The sequence below is a fragment of the Coptis chinensis genome, chromosome 9, assembly GCF_015680905.1.
Source record: "Coptis chinensis isolate HL-2020 chromosome 9, ASM1568090v1, whole genome shotgun sequence".
In the NCBI taxonomy this organism is placed as follows: Eukaryota; Viridiplantae; Streptophyta; class Magnoliopsida; order Ranunculales; family Ranunculaceae; genus Coptis; species Coptis chinensis.
The window spans coordinates 60,004,023-60,021,029 of NC_141464.1; positions in this window are offsets into that span (position 1 = coordinate 60,004,023).

Sequence of the window (17,007 nt, forward strand, 5' to 3'; positions counted from 1 at the left end):
AAATAAGTATTTTCCGAATGGTTTGAAAATATATGGGTTAAACTTACTGTGGATGTTCTAATTTTATTTTTGAGAATTTTATAGTTGTTTTATTGGTGAAATAAGTTTACAGGTTAGAAATTGAATTACAGATTATTATGCAGTATATTTGGCATGAAAAATATAATAATAATAATAATAATATATATATATATATATATATATATATATATATATATATATATATATATTTTTTTTTTTTTTAAAAAAATAAATAAATTAGATGACGGTTTTAGAAGAACTGTCATAGTGTAAACTATTTGTTCACATATTTTGTTCAATAAAATGACTGTTCCATAGTAGTCAATGGGCATTTCTTGACGGTTCTAACAATAATTTATGACGGTTACATATTATTAGGAATCATAATCAAATTTACCTACTATGACATTTCAAAGACTAATATATGTCATAATGGGAGGAACGTTTAAGACGCCTTTCTATGAACCGTCATAATTTTAATGGCAGTTTTGGTTGACTTTTTATGACACCCCTAGTAATGACAACTACTTTTCAATAAGAAAGTGTCATGATATGTATTTCATGACAGCTAAAAGCTGTCATAAAAAACCCTTTTTTTAGTAGTGGGGTGGTATATTTAATTTTAGCACATTTTACGTTCACATATTAAAATTGCATGTATAAATATCGAAATATTAATACACAATGTAATTAGGTACCTTAATTTCGTGAAATTTCACTATTTTTGCTGAATTTCGAAAGCTAATTCTATAGGAGCCACGATATATGCATGCTTGATTTGTGAACATATGATATTATTTTATTTATGTTAGAGTCTGCTTATTTCCCAAACGATATTTATTATTTCATGGAACTCATATAGGAGTTGCTTATGTTTTTATTTTATTATATTAGTATAGATTAACATTCTTTTTTATGTGCTACCATTTACAAGCACGTTTCTATGGTACTTTCTATCCTTTATTTTCATTCCATATTTTGGGGACAAAACATGATTCTATTTGGGGGTGGTATAAAAACATGTTGTAAATGTTTAAGGACATATTAGGTTGTATATTACGTATTATTAATTTGTCGTATAAAAAGTATAAAATCATAAAAATAGTTTATACTATGCACTTAGATAATGGTATTGTTCCCTTCTCCATGATGATATTAGTCTAGAAATCTCACGTAGTACTTGAATTAGGATTTAATTTTTGAAACTTAGATTAATATATAGGTAATAGTCATTGCATCTTTTCTTGAACATCTTGCATGAGCATCTTTGATTGTACTTGGCAGTATTTTTCTGAAACCTAGGTTAGAGTACTTAATACATATCCTGTGAGCATCTAGCCTAAAATGCCTCATATGAGTGAAATATCTGAATAATGACACAAGAGAGAAGTAAAATCCGAGTAGAGAAATCACACATCCACTTGCTTAATCATCATACTATATCGTAAGCGAGAATTTAGGCTCTCTTTGGATCGATATAGCTAAAAATTCATACCTATAAGTAATTATCTGCTAGTCGCCCCACTGAGCCTTTTCATTAGCCTTTTCACAAACCACAAATCCTTGACCCAATAAAACAAAATAAAAAATAAAATCAGCCTACTTATCTGGATAAGTCTGAGAAATAGGATGAGTGAAGAAAAGAGAAGAAAAAAAACCTGTGTAAACAAAAATTAGTTAGTTGCTTCGAAAGAAAAGTAAATAGAAAAAGAAAAGAAAAGAAAGTTTACATACATCCAAAGAAAAGAAAAATAAAAACATAAATAGAAATAAAATAAAAAGTTAGAACTCCAAAAAATATAATCAAATGAGTCAAAAGCCAAAGCAAAAGGGGTAAGGATGGAAACAAAGTGTAGAAGCAAAGTAAGAACAAAGTTTTCTCTAGTTACATATTTTGAAGACCTTATTATCTCAGACTTGTCTTTTTGAATATCCATTTTCTTCCTTCTTTAACCAACACTTACACCCCGTATCACCTAATAAAGACCTCTAGCTCAATTAGAAATAGGTTTGTGAGATAGTAAGTGGTAGATGTGTTTGATCGACCTCAGCTTCCTTGGATTGTCATTGAGATTGCGAGGGAACGTGTGCCCATTGCACACTGGAGTTAGCAAACTTGAGTGGAAAAATCATAGTGTTATGTGTCTTGACACAATCCTTGCGAGAACCTACTTAGGTACGATACCCAAAAGTTTCAGAAACGAACCTGCCATTGCATTTCATAGCATAGTTCATTGTATAGTTGTTTATCTTAAGATGATTTGATTATTATGCATGTATTAGTTTCGGAGTTAGATTGATGAACCTTGTTCCACTGCTAGTGAGATGTATAGATTCTGAGATCAAATTAGAGGACAATTACTTTTATTTCTTAGTCATTGTAGTATAAATAAAGTTTGTGAGTATCTTCTCTGGAAAACTCTCACGATGCTATAACTCGTCTACTAGAGAATTCCTAGTGGTTTAAGGCCTTATTGCATATGGTCAATGCAATCGCACTCTGCGAAACGCTATTAGTTAGGACCACATTTTTGGCCACTTATCTATTTTTATTTCTCGTCTTTGCTTGAGGACAAGCAAAATGCTGTTTGTGGGTGGTTGATAAGCACCCAAAAGTGTAGTTTAAATCCCTTAATAGTATTCTATTTAGACCAATTATGTTTATAATAAATAAGAGTTAGTATTGTTTATGTGTTTTTGTGTATTTTAGGTTTTAAAGCTGATTATATGCTTAAAGATGCCATTTTGCATGGAAAATGAGTCAAGATGATTGCTGAGGAAGTTCTACGTTTAAAGCCCAAGAATCATGAAGAAAAGCCTTTTTCAAGCCTAGTTAAAGCTGGGAAGTCAAAGTCAATTCGGGTAGAAAAAAAACAGAAAAGTTAATAGAACTTCAAATGGGCGTATCTTTGGACTCGGGCCTAGGAATTGGGCCTAATGTATGTCAAAACGACCGTCTCGGAATAAGCTTTCCAATGGATCCGACCTTTTTCAATCAGAGCTTTAAAAGTGGATAAAAAGGGCACTGAAGTAATTTCTAGTAGTTGTGGCCTCTTTAGACTTAACCTAATGGACTTTGGGCTCACATTAGAGGCCCAAAATCCTCCTTTTTGTCCCATGCACGAAAATGTAACCTTAACTCTCTCCTATATAAATAGGGTTAAAGCTAAACTTAATATTTCTCTTCAGCACTCCTTTCTTTAGTATAGAGTAGTTTAGTTTAGTTTTAGGGTTAATTAAATTAGGATTCTTAGTGTGGCCTCCATAATTTCTCAATTAAAATCAAGTTCTTTACTTTTATGTCTCTTTGTTATTACTCTTATGCAAGTTACTGTTTTTCTAGCGTAATCATTACTCTCTCATCCAGTTAATAGTCTTTTCCATGTTTATTCATTAAGTGTTTGAGAAGCAAGAATGGTACGAACACGATTACTCCCTAGATTGCATGATTTAAGATAGTAGAATATAAAATATTGAGAGCATAAGAATAGTGTTAGAGATAGCATTGTTTTTATACTTATCAATACTCGCTTTGGCATGCGTCAACTTGGTAGAGTAACTAAGGGGGTCGTCCGTCCAGAAAAATGGTCAATGGAGATATTAATCTTGCTCTTCACAAAAAAGTGCGCAAACATGCAAAGATCATGACAAAGAAAACTGAGAAGAAGGTCGAGGAGAAGAAAGAAACAGTGAAGGAAGTGGAAGTCAAAATTGTGGAAACAAAAGTGGAAGGGGAAGTAAAGAAAGTTAAAGCAACGTCATGGCGAAAAAGAAGTCGATTTTTTGGGAGATTCACTCACTCAAAAATAACCCTTTTCCCTCCCTTTTATGGTAAGTTTTTCTAGGTTCTTAAAATCTTATCTTCTTGGCCTTCAAGTTCTTTGCCTTTTTTAGCTTCCTTTTCCTTTTCTCCCCCCGTTGCTCCACCAAAGACATCACCAATTCTGCCTCTTACAAACTATTAGTTACACTAATACCGTAGGAGTGTTGAATTTCTGCCATCTCTGTGAAGCAATACCCTTTCCCTAGCAGAGAGAATACCATATTTGTACATAATTTCATGACTTCTCAGGTGTGAGTTCGGGTACAAAGTGTTGTTCTCCTCATTAGTACGATCGAGATCTCTAAAAGTTCTTTTAGCCTCCTCCGAGGAGATTTAGTAGATTCAGTTATGATGTTTTAAGTTATGTCTGTTTGAGCTCATATATATGGCACAAATGGGAAATAGCTCTATAACTCCTGCTACATGGAGTTCCCTCTTTGGAACTCAGAGTTTTGAAAATTCTGATCGTGCTTTGGAATGGATAGAGATAGACAATGATGTAGACATTTTGGAAGTTCTAGAGGATATTTTAGATGAAGGATCTGAGGTTTGGAAGAACCATCTGGTAGGATTCTTTGTTGATAAAAGAATGTCGTTTCTAATAGTTAAAAAATTGTTGGAAAAAACTTGGAAAACTAAAGCGGATTATAAGATATCCAAAGGAAAAACATGAGCACCTTACCACTATGGATGGGTGAAACTATGGGATATCCCCAAACAACTATGGAAAAAAAAAGGAATCAGCTTGATAGCAAGCAAGATAGGAATTGAAAGCCACTTTGTTGGGACATATCCACCCACAAAATGTAGAGATTAGACTATGCAAAAGTATGTGTGCATTGAGGTACCTGTACAAGCAAAGTACCCAGATTGCTTGAGATTCAAACTGAGGAATGGGAACATAGCAAATGTTGGAGTAGAATACTTATAGATACCCACAACTTGCACTTTATGCAAAAAGGTAGGCCATAAAGATTCAAAATGTCCTTCAGTTTGACCTACCACCTCAAGGAGTACTGCTGTTGCTCCAAGGAGTGTACCTTCGATTCAGGAGCCCCCACGGCAGAGAACTAACTGGGTTAGGAGAAACCCAACTATTACAGCAACTCAAGACATAGTAGTTCCCCCCGTATGTAAATCCAGTTAATGTAGTGGCTCAAGCCATAGTAACTCCACCAGTAACAGAGTTAACTTAGACCACTGAGGTTATTAACTGTGCCAGCATAGTAAGGAAAGATGGTAACCATAACTTGGAAGAATATATATTCTACTGAACTCACTATCTACAATCCGTTTCAAGCTCTAATTAATGCAGGTGAACAAGTTGAAGAGGTACAAAGGAATGAATGCTTATATATTGTGATTTCCACTGATATAATAACTACAGAAATGGCCACTAATAGAATTGCTGAAGTGGAACTTACTGATGAAGTTCAAGAGAATAGGGAGGATAATCAGGATATACAAGTAGTTCAAACAGTTGAACCTAAAGGAGAGTTTTATGTTATGCTACCAGAGATTCAAGTTAGTGAAGCAGAGTTTGAGTTATATGAATCAAACCTTGTAGAATTCAATATGTCTAGAGAAGGCCTCACTTTCCATGAGGCATCTAATGAATTTGAAGCTGAGAGAGAAGTGTTTACTGACCATCTATTACTTGAGAAGACTATAATAGTTGAGGATTCAACAAACACTGTAGAGAAGAGGGAAACTAGGTCTCAGAAACACAAGAAAAAATAACATAGCCCTGAGGAAGGGAAGAAGAAACAACAAGGCCCCAAGACAGATAACACCTTTCAAGGGAAAGCAAAGCCAAAGGGCTCAGGTAAGTCAAAACCCCCCTTAAAATTTCTAATGATCAAGTTATGCTCATGGAATGTAAGAGGAATAAATGAACTCTCTAAAGCTAGAGAAGTCAATAAGGTCAGACTAGCTAGAGAATAAGTTGTGTATGTTTGCACTTTTGGAAACAAAGGTTAAGAAGGAAAAGTTTGATAGCGTAAGGAGTGTTTGTTGCCCCTACTGGTCATACTTAACTAATTATGATAGTGATAAAGATGAGAGGATTTGGTTCTGTTGGGACCAAAGTTTTGTACAAGTGAAAATGATCAAGGAAACATCACAACTCCTACATTGTGAAGTTCTAATCATGCCAACAGGGCAAAGTTTCCTTTTGACTTGTACGTGTTTATGTAAAGAACTCAAGGCAAGAAAGGCTAACACTATGGAATGATCTTAAGCAACTGCTACCTTCAAGCCCTTTACCTTGGGCAGTGTGTGGAGACTACAATAGTATTTTGCACTCTTCTGAGAGGTTAGGGTGTGAACCTACTCACCCTGCGAGCTAGTGAAATAGCTGAATTCATGAAGTGTATTACTTCTACAGGTTTATTTGATCTTAAGTACTTGGGAAGCTATTACAAGTACACCTGGACAAATAACTTTGGGAAGTACTCTAAGATAGATCGATGCTTAGTGAATTTCCAATGGATAAATTCATTTCCATCTTCAGAGGCAGAATTTCTTCCTCAAGGTGTCTCAGACCACATGCCTTTAGTTCTATCATGGTATGTATAGATACAAAAAAGATTTATCCATTCAAGTTCTACAATGCATGGACTATATGCACCCTGACTTTCAGGAAACAGTTAGAAAGAACTGGCAAGAACCTTGTTTGGGTAGCCCCATCTACATTATGTCTTTTAAACTAAAAAGATTGAAGAATGTTTTGAAAAGTTGGTCAAAGAAGAACTATTCAAAGTTGAATGAGAGGACAGAGAAGGCTAGAATTGCTCTTTTTAAATTCCAAAAAAAGTTACAACAGCTACCAAGAGACTTTAATCTTATGCATGAAGAGAAGCAAGCTAAATTGTTGTACTGTGACCTTCTTAAAATGGAATATGAAGACATGAAACAAAGATCAGGTTGTATGTGGTTCGTCCAAGGAGATAGGTGCACTACCTACTTCCATAATATGGTGAAAGAACAAAATTTGGTTCATTACTGATGATCAAGGTGTTAAGCATAAGGATCAGGATAGTGTAGTAAAATTATTTACTAGTTAATATAGTTCTTTACTTGGCATTACAACTAGGTCTAATATACTAACTGGGTTCTATGAGAATCTGCAAGTAAGAGCCACCATTGATGATGACACTGTTGTTGGCCTTGTTCTTGACGTTTCAGCCGTAGAGATTAAAGAAGCCCTGTTTGGTATGGATAATTACAAAGCACCTGGACCAGATGGGTACAATGCTTGCTTCTTCAAGGTATGTTGGTCTTTTGTTCATGAAGACTTTATTAATGCCATGAAGTCAGTTTTTCTCTCGAGCGTCATGCCTAAAGGGTTTAACTCTACCTTTGTTTGCCTTGTACCTAAAGTACCCAACCCTTCCAGAGTCTTTGATTTTAGACCTATCTCTTGTTGCAATATCACTTTCAAGTGGATGTATTTCAAAAGTTATCATTAATCGGTTGAAGTCTGTTATGCCCTCTTTGATATCCTTGAACCAATCTGCTTTTGTTCAAGGTATGTAGGACTATTCAAGATAACTTGTTGTTGTCACATGAACTACTAAGAAACTATAAGAGGAAACATGTGTCACATAGATGCTCTCTTAAAGCCTATGATACCGTTCTCTGGGAAGCCATTGTAGATTTACTGCAACTTTTCTCCTTTCCCACTAGTATGATTAAGTGGATCAAAATGTGTTTTACCTCACCATTTTACTCCATTCTCATAAATGGTTCTCCAGAAGGGTATTCTGAAGGAAAGAGAGGGATAAGGCAAGGTGATCCTCTATCACCTTACCTTTTTTGTACCTTTTTGTAATGATAATGGAAGTGCTAAGCTGTTTATTGAGAAAAGAGTTTGTCTCAAAGACTGTACGGGCACATCCAAAATGCAAGAGGACAGAAGTGGTTAACTTATGTTTTGCAGATGACTTGTTACTTTTATGCAAATGAGATACAAAGTCACTTGTTACAGTGAAAGTTATCCTAAAGGAGGTTGCACAAGTCATTGGTTTAAGATTCAATAGTCAAGAAACTACCCTATTGGTAAGTGGTATGAACCAAGCTGAAGGCCAACTTCTTGCAGATACTATAGGAGTCAAGTTAGTGACTCCACCTATCACCCATTTGGGGTTGCCACTAGTGTCTTCTAGATTGGGTGTCTTTGAATGCCAACCTTTAGTAGAGAAAGTAACTTGTAGATAGGATCCAAAACTGGAAGTCAAGAGTCCTTTCATATGTAGGGAAGTTACAACTTATCCAGTCAGTGCTCTCAATTTTTCATGTCTACTGAGTAAGAAATTTTATACTCCCACTCAAAGTTTTGAAACAAGTGTCCAAAATATGCAACAAGTTCCTTTGGAGTGGACCAGAGTCACCAGACATGAAGAAAAAGATGCATCATGCCAGTAAGAAATGCACAAGTCTTACCAAGAAGGAAGGAGGATTAGGAATAATGGATCTCAAATTAGGGAATATTGCAACATATTGTGGTCTAGTATTCAAGGTGCTTACTAGAGAAGAGAGCTTGTGGGTTCAATGGATATGGAATCAAAATTTGAAAAGGATACTTCTAGACAATAACTATACCTAAAGAATGTTCATGGGTTTGGAAGGGAGTTCTTGAGATGAGAAGTATAACAAGGAAGTTTATTACATACAGTATATCCATAGGTGCCAAAACTCTGCTATGGCACGATATCTGGTGTATGAATGCCCCTATGAAGGAAAATAACACAGCTAGGAATGTCTTCTTTTTTCCAATGGATGCTACAGAAAGTGAACTTATCACAAATGGAGTATGGAATCACTTTGTTCATGATTATTAGCTATTATAGTTCAATCTACATTGCATTACCTAGTAATGGGGACCAATTGTAGGGTGACTGGGAGTGACATAACTTAAGTTGAATATTGATATGGTACTCCTTTGTTTTTGCCGCTTTTAGTTAAAAAAAAGGTTCAGAGTAAAATTTTATCGTCTTATCTTCACAACTCTTTCCAAATCGGCTAAAATCCTCCATTGTTAAACAGTGAGAGTTCTGGATTTTGAGGGTCTATTCGGTCCTCTTGGGTAAAATCCTCCACTGCTTTATAGTGTGAGTTCTAGAGTGATTGAAATTCAAGGCAGAGCTTTGCATCTATTTCTTCTCTTCCCTTAAGGTCCTTTCTGGCTCAGAGTTATTTTTTATGTTCAAACCAAACAAATCACTAAACCTCTATTGGTAAAATCCTCCGTTGAGTTATAGCGAGAGTTCACTAGGGGTAAGTTTGCAAACCAAAATGGCATCAACAAGTAATCCTGAGGTGGCAACTGCACAAAACAACAATGGTGCACGAACGAACTCTTGGAGTGCACTGTTCGGTAGAAATGGTGTATAGGAAGCGAATGTGGCATTTAAAGATACACACCTATCTTTGTTGGAGATGTAGCTCAACTCCCACAAGAATCCAGCAATGGGACGAGTACCTGGTGGGTTACTTTCTAGACTCAAGGCTCTTGTTCCCAATGGTAAAGCATTTCCTAGAGAGAAAGTGGAAGCTCAAAGGATCATTTGATATCACTACTGATAAGGAGCTATTTTATATGAATTTCACCAGCCCTGAGGATAGACAAATGGTGCTCGAATAGGGGCCAGTTTTCATTGCGGGTAGAGTGTTTGTTGTGAAACCATAGACTGTTGAGGTTGATAATTACTGAAATAGATTGGCCTCAGCTCTGGTTTGGGTAAATTTGATGGATGTACCTAAGGAGATGTGGACCTTTGATGGCTTATCTTACCTTGCAAGTTTGGTTGGAGGAACACCGATGTTTATGGACAGTGCGACTGCAAAGCAGAGAAGACTATCATTTGCGAGATTTTGTATTGAATTTCCTGTGAATCATGTGTATAAGTAATCCATCAAAGTGAAAGCTAGAAATCGAGAGGTGGTAATACCACTTGAATACCCATGGAAGCCTGTGTCCTGTAGTAAGTGTAACCTATTTGGGCATACTGATGAGAAATGCACAGGAAGGACTACTCGGGTGTGGGTAAGAAGAGCAACCCAACAAACTGAGGGGGTCCAGACAAATCCAAATTCAGCTGAGGGGCATACAGAAAGCCAACAGGAAGTAGGCAGCTTGACAAAACAAGAAGATGGGGAAAATATGGAATCCCTAGCAGTAGTGGTAGCCTCAAACAATAACCAAGAGATTATGAGGAGGTCGGAGGAGAGCCAAGAAAATCTTCTGATAGTTGCTACAGGGGTGAGTACGAACCAGCAGGGGTTATGGCAACAAATGGAAGAGAGTGAAGAGCCTAAGACCAGGCAAGTTAACATGGTCTCACCTGGTATAGTTGAATGTGTCTATGGAGTAGATGACCAAGGAACTGTTGAAACATCGGTGGAGAATCCCTTAGTGACTCCTCTCCAACAAATAAGGCCAAACCATCCAGATGCAAAATTGTTTCAAATAGAGACTTATTTGAGGCATTAGCTGACATGGAGGATGATTTATCTGATGCTGAACCAGAGTTATTTGGAGATAACAACATCAGTCCTGTTCCTTAGAGGGCTACCCCAATGAGAACCTATGTACAAACTAGGGCCTAAAGGAAGGAAAGTGAAAAACAATCAACTACTACCGAAAAAAAGTAGGGGCAGACCAAAAGGAAGTGGAAAGAGGAGGAACCATTAACTCAAACAAAATGGTTAAGTTATGCAGTTGGAATGTTAGGGGACTGAACGAGGTTATGAAAGCGAAACAGATGAATAAGTTTATTATAGAGCATAAGATAACATGTATGGGTTTTCTGAAAATGAAGGTTAGAATGGATATATTTAGAAGTATAATAGTGCTGGTTTGCCCAGCGTGGGAAGTGGAACATAATTACTCGAGTCATGAGTATGGTAGAATAAGTCTTGCTTGGGATCGTAATTTCTTGGATGTGCACAAAGAGGTGGAGGGCAGTCAGTTTATCTATTATAGGGTTACCCTCATGCAATATGGATTCTCTTGTTTTGTTACTATTATATATGTGAGTAATAAAAGACATGAAAGATTGATTTTGTGGGAGGAGCTGAAGACTATCAATGCTAGTGTGCACGGACCGTGGTGTGTATTGGGGGACTTTAATAATGTGCTTTTTTCCCATGAAAGAATAGGCGATAGAGCTGTCCACCTAAGGGAAACCCTCCCTTTTGCAAATAGTCTGAATGTAGCTGGGTTAGTTGACCACACGGCATTAGGATGCTTCTTTACCTGGAATAGCGGAGGGGACAGTGTTAGAAAATGGTCAAAAATAGATAGATGCCTAGTCAACTTTGATTGGTTTTCTTTACGGCTGGCTATAAAGGTGGAGTTCTCAAACAAGGATTATCGGATCATTGCCCTTTGGTGTTGACTTTTCTCTCTACCTTTCGAAGTCACCCCCCTTTTAGGTTATGTAATTTCTGGATGCTTCATCAGGAATTTGCTGATATGGTGAAAGATTGTTAAGTTGGACAGTAACAGATCATGGTAGCCCAACTTTTATGTTAACAAAGAAACTGAAGAGCCTGAAAGTTGTTATGAAAGGGTGGGCACGAGTCTGTCTGCAGTAATAATCGAAGGATAGTCCAAGATACAAGAGAGGAGCTAGAGGCCATTCAAGAAAGACTCCAACAGAACCCTTTAGACTGTTCTCTTAGTGCCCAAGAGTTCCTCGTTTGAGGAAAACTGTGCGAGCTGCTCAAACTTGAGGAAGCGGATATATACCAAAAAACAGATATAGATTGGATAATATTTAGGGATAAATGCAGCAAGTTTTTCTTCAATTCTTTGAAGGAAAAAAAGAGGGGAAATTATGTATGGAGTATGATTGATGATCAAGGAAACTCTAGGGAAGGAAGGGAACTAGTAGCAGAAGCATTCTTGAAATACTATAAGGAGTTGCTCGGGGAGTCGTCAAATGCATCTTGTGACTCTGAGTTCCTTAATAATCTCAGGGTGGTGAAAGTGAACAATGCTACAAGTCTGTTTTTTAGTATCTCAAATATCAGAGTCTGAAATAAAAGAAGCTCTGTTTGGAATGGAGGATAACAAGTCACCGGGTCCCGATGGGTTTAATGCTTGTTTCTTCAAAAAGTGCTGGCCAACTATTGGGGATGATTTCATACAAGCTATCAAGTATATCTTTACTCAAAAGTAGTTGCCAGGAGGGATAAATGCTACGCTGCTATGTCTTATTCCAAAAATGCAGAATGCTTCAAATGTTAGCTCCTTTAGACCCATTGCCTGCTGTAACATTGTATATAAATGTGTTTCAAAAGTTCTAACAAACAGGATGAAAACTTGTATAGCATCGTTGATTTCTACTCCCCAATCTGCGTTTATACCTGGGAGGTCTATCCAGGATAACCTTCTCCTTGCTCATGAATTACTTAGAGGATATTCAAGGAAAAAAGGGCAAAAAAGATGCGCTATAAAGTTGGACATAAAGAAGGCATATGACTCAGTCTCTTAGCCAGCACTGAGAGCCATTCTCCAGAAGTTCAAGTTTCCCCCTCTTTTCATAGATTGGCTCTACATGTGTTATGCCTCCCCTTCGTATTTTGTGATGGTAAATGGCACACCAGAAAGGTATTTTAGAGGACAACGAGGACTTCGACAAGGTGACCCAGTTTCACCATATTTGTTTGTTCTTATTATGGAACTGTTGAGTGCTCTTCTCCAACAAGGGCTCCAGCTGAAGTTGATAAAAGCTCACTCAAAGTGTAAAAAGCTGAAGATCTCCCACCTCTGCTTTGCAGATGATGTCCTTCTTTTTTGTAAAGGAAACATGGAATCTATCATAACTATCAAGGATATCTTAACATCCTTCTCTAAAGCTACGGGGCTGAGCTTGAGTAATGAAAAGACTACTCTCCACCAGTAGCCTACCTAGGGCTTCCACTGACTCCATCAAGATTGGGAATAAGAGATTGTCTGCCTCTTATAGAGAAGATCACTAGTCGCATTTCCAACTAGAAAAATAAAGATTTGGATAGAGCGGGAAGAGTACAATTAGTCCAATCTGTCTTGTCATCATTTCAAATGTATTGGGCTAAGACTTTTGTGTTGCCAAAGGCAGTATTGGATAAGGTGGGGAAGATTTGTAATAGATTTATCTGGTTAGGACCAAAGATGGAAAGGAAGATGCACCACTCGAGTCATGCAACCTCAGAATGGTGAAAGAGCAAGGAAGACTTGGTCTGATTGATCCAAAGTTTTGGAATCAAGCTGCATATTGTGGCTTAGTGTTCAAACTGGCACAGAGATCAGACAGCTTGTGGGTAAAGTGGTCTTGGGAACAAAATATTAAGCACAACAAGTTCTGGACTATGAAAATACCTCAGGACCGCTCCTGGGTTTGGTGAGGGATATTGAAACATCGGGAACTCTCATGGAAGTTTGTGAGGTATAGCATTACAACTGGAAATGAAACGAGTTTTTGGCATGATCCCTGGTGCTTGGGACCTCTCTTTTTAAATTCTCAAGCCAAAAGTCTACTAGCCCAATCTATACCTCAAAAGCAAAAGTGGCCGAACTGATAACTAATGGGTGTTGGTCGCGAACCATCTTTGACTTACCTGAGTCTGAAGTGAAGAAGTAAATCCTAGATATTGAGATAAACTCTTATCTTGCTGAAGATAGAGTTATTTGGACCCCGACGAGTTCAGGAGAATTCTCTATTTCATCTGCCTATGCTGCTATTAGGAATGTGCGAAGTAAGGTAAAGTGGTTCAAACTTGTTTGGGGAAAACTCTCTGTTCCCAAGCACTCCTTCACTATGTGGCAGTTATTTTCAGGAGCTCTGCCTACACAGAATCGGCTAATGGCAAGAAAGGTGCTAAGCCAATCTCGTTATTGTCTCTGTGATTCCTTTGAGGAAAGTTCGACACATCTATTTTTTTACTGCTCCTATTCGAAAATTGTGTGGCAAGGTGTAAAAAAAGCTATGGGAATATCAGAACAGGTTCGTGAATCCCATGCTGAATGGTATCGACTTATGCGCATGTGCAGACCAAACTCTATGGCGTTTTAAGTGATGAGGGCCCTTATTTGTGTGGTTGTTCAAGCCATATGGAATGAACGAAACTGGAGGATTAAAAAGAAAAGATTTACACATGCTGAAGTGGTAAGCCTACGAGCCCTCAATAGAATGAAACTCTATCTGGGGAAAATGCTGGAAATAGTAAAGGAGGATGTGGGGTTGCATATGCTTCTGGTAAAGTTGGGAATAGGAGCAAGGTTCAAGCAAAAAGGGTGGAACAATGGGTTTGGTGGCAGGCAGCACCAACTGACACCTTTACTCTAAATGCAGATGGGACAATGAAAGATGATAGTGCTGGTTTCAGTGGAGTTTTAAGAGATAGCAATGGTGAGGTTATTCTAGCATATAGTGGATCTTCTCCTTGACGCTCGGTTCTGCACCAGGAACTGTTAGGGGTAAGAAAAGGGTTGGAAGGTGGAATAGCAATGTGCATACGGAGTTTAAGACGAGAAGTTCATCTTCGTTGGAAGGTGGAATACCCAAGTCATTCCAGACTCTAAAAGAAAAGCAGACCATATTTTCCAAGAAAAAGGACACCAAAGAAGTACATGATTCACAGACTCACCATCTTCTCTACACAACTGACAATAATTGACCAAACACATTTTAAGGTTATCAATGGTAAGGATGCGTTCCAAGGAAGCACACCATGCAATAGTACTGAAACAGTTCAAGTGACTGGTGTTGTTAGCTCTCCAAAGAAAGCTTCTTTGTCGGGAACTGGAAGTGGTAATTTAGAATGCAGGTCATTTTGCTTGGACTCTGGCTTTTTAAATTTGTGGTTTACTGATTATCATATGCTCTTTAATGTGCCGCTTTATAAACAATGACCACTTGCTAGTTGATTAACATAGACTATAGAGAGTATGAAAATGTATTTGTTGAAGTTATTAAAGTTAAATGTATTTAGAATGAGAATAGCTAATTGCTATCTAGTTCACTCATTCAAGCGTAAAGTATATTGTAAGATGTGTATTGAAGTCGTCCAATTTAAAACTTGGTTACTTGTCAAAATGTGTTCATGGCTGATTAATTCTTCTTTTATTCACGAATAATGCTCGAAGTATATGAATAGCTACTGTACCTTATAACATGAACGAATGCCTGAATCCTGTGTTTTAACCATATGTAGTAATCTTTGATAACAGAGCAACCGTAGCAGTGAAAAAAATAAATAAGAACGAAGAAGAAATATGAGTATCATATAAGCACGCACAGTTATGTTGAGGTGCCCATTTCTACAGGCTTGTTGCAGTACTGGTTCTTTGAATTGTAGTAACTGACACTGAACATTCATTTCTGATGCATTCTCACATGAGTTTTTTTGTGTCAAATATTTGGGCGTGCCTTAGATCTGTCAAATGAAGTTTGGGCATCATATATATTATTATTGTGGAATATTGATTGAGGTGGAATATTGATTGAGGAAATACTCAAATTCAGTATGTAGATTCCTCTTCATTTCTATGGATTGTTTATATATGGGACTAAGTATTTTTAAATCTATAAAAAATAATACTTTGAATTTGCCCAGTATATCTACATGTATGTTGGCCCTAATAGTTACGTAAGCTATAAGTCACATATATGGATGAAAAGTTTCCCTTCATAAACTACAAACTACATGCATCTTCTTAGCTTTAGCTTTTAGTTGTCTGGCCTTGCATCAAGCTCGGGCTGATGGGGTCACTCTTTGAGGTGATTCTAAGGCGACTAGCTGTTAGATAGGATATCTTGCAACCTGTGATCCAGTGCTCTAAAAGTTTCCTTTTCTAGCAAAAATTAGTAGGTAAGAAACTTCATCTTCTTCTTCTTGGCTCTTCTTCTTTTTTCCTTTTATGGTATCTCTCAAGACCCTTGAGGTTGAAGAAGATCCGAATTTTCTCTTCCAATATTACGTTTGATCATGGGGATTCTACCTCTCAACCGATTTCAAGACAACCTATGTCTTGGAGCTCTCTTTTAGTAATTCTTGTATTTCTAAAAATACTACACCTTTGAGAATTTATACACTGAACTTACCGATGGAGTAGTTTGTAGTACCTCAAGACCTCATTGATGAGGGCATTGAGGAGTGGAAAGATACCTTGGTAGGGTATTTTCTAGAAAAAGACTAGCTTTTCCTTATGTGAAAGCTTCACTTGAGAAAGCTTGGAAATTGAAGGGTTCGATGGAGCTAACTACAGATAGGGACTTGTTTTATTTTACCTTTCTTGTTGATGAGGATAGGAAGATGACTCTAGAAGGGGGCCAATCTTTATTCTTTGGGAGAATTTTCATTATTAGACCTTGGAATGTTGAAATTTGAAAGGATGAGAAACAAAATCTCTACTTGTTCGGTATGGATTAAGATGTCGAATGTTCGAAAGAGTTGTGGACCGAAAAATGGATCTTTTCTTGCAAGTTTGGTAGCTTAAACCCATGTGTATGGATGAAGCCACCGCTAAAAAGCAGAGACTATCGTTTGCGAGGGTATGTGTTGAGATTCCATTACTCTTTCACTACCCAAAATCTGTTAGTATTGAAGTTGGTGAGAGGGAAATGAGCATTGGTGTCGAGTATCCATGGAAACCTTCCTCCTGCTCCACCTGTATGAAGTTTGGACGCAGTACAAACAAATGCAATAGCACTGTAGTTAATACTTGGATTCCGAGAAGAAATGTAAATGGTCAGAGTAGTAATGCTGGTGCTCAGCAAACAACAACAAGGATTGGTCAGTTTCCTACTCAAGTGGTGGTCCAGACCATTACAGAGAATGTTACAGTGGTGTCGAACTCTCCTCTTGCAGAGTCAGTACCAATAGTTTGTGTGGGTCCTTCCACTATTAGAATAGAAGAATCTGGCCAGAGTAGTGGTGCTCAGGGGAATGGAATAGTGGTTGAAGAGCTCAATACTACTGGACATGATACTGGAGATGATCCTTCCATTGGACTTCAATTAGCACTTTATGTGCCTGCTGAGATAATAGCTCCTATAGTAAATAGGATTGGTGAAACTATGGATACTCCTCAATCGCAAAGAGGAGCTTCAAATAACCAGAGAGATAAGAGTAATACGGTTACACCAACACAAAGTCATCAGCCTAGAGTTATT